Source organism: Cyprinodon variegatus, unplaced genomic scaffold (genome assembly GCF_000732505.1).
Source record: "Cyprinodon variegatus isolate N-32 unplaced genomic scaffold, C_variegatus-1.0 Scaffold301, whole genome shotgun sequence".
Taxonomy (NCBI): Eukaryota; Metazoa; Chordata; class Actinopteri; order Cyprinodontiformes; family Cyprinodontidae; genus Cyprinodon; species Cyprinodon variegatus.
Window position 1 is genome coordinate 47,884 of NW_015150754.1, and position 1,070 is coordinate 48,953.

Below are 1,070 nucleotides of genomic sequence, written 5' to 3' on the forward strand. Positions count from 1 at the left end.
AAAAAATATATATATATATATATATTTTTTGGGGGGGTAATTATTTATTTTCCACATTTTATTTCTGGATTCTTTTCTATTTCCATTTACAAATCTTGTTCTTTTCTTTGCAACAAAAAATGGAGCTAAATTCCCTCCATAGCTCTAGGAGTGGATGTTCTGTCAGCGAATGTGTTCTGTAAGTTTTCCTCCCCATATCATTTTTAAGCTGTAGACCAACACACCTGCTCTTTTCTCTGGAAAACAAGGTGATGTTCAAGGTATATGAAAAAGAAAAAGGAACGCAAATTCAGAGTTAAATTTTAGGGAACCAAACGTTGCAGCAGAGTTATCTTATATTAAAGGTATAGTGGAGGATTTTCTTTTTCAAGGTGGTTCATCAAAGTTAATGGTCCTCCTAAATGTTGATAATTCTGGTGATATGTTTAAGTTGGGCCTTCCTGCGTGCTCAACCCCGTTTCCAATTATTTTCAGTGTAACATAGTGGAAAAATTGCAAATCTTTTTTTGGAAAGTCAGCTTGTATGAGGGATGCAAACTTTTAAACAGAGCGTGCACGAGGAGAAATGGACTCGTGCACCTCTCGCACGCGTTTAATAGTTGTTCCCCCTTGGGTTCAGGGTTGTGCATGTGCATTTTTTTTTAAGTGCAGAGGGCAGGTCTTTTCAAAAATATGCAAAAATCCTCCACTATACCTTTAATGTACTAACATTAGATGTGTTTGAGAAACACAATCAGCTAATTTCCTCTTGTGATTTGATGAATGTTCATTAAATTATAAAATCCAATGAAATGTTATGCTACATTTACTGGAAAAACATGACATGGTTTGACAATAAAATGTTTGCAGTTACCTTGTATGTAAAAATTATGATAATTATGCATTTTTCCTCCAGAAATGGCAAAAACCTAATTCCTTGCTACCAAGTTTTTATTCTATCGAATCTTTGGTGATGCAGGATCAGTGGATCCATGGGAAAGTGTCATTTTTTCTTGTCAAAGTATTTGGTGGCTCATGTTTTATAACTAAAAAGAGGGTTTTAGATTTCTCTCAGTCTGCATCCTCTTCCA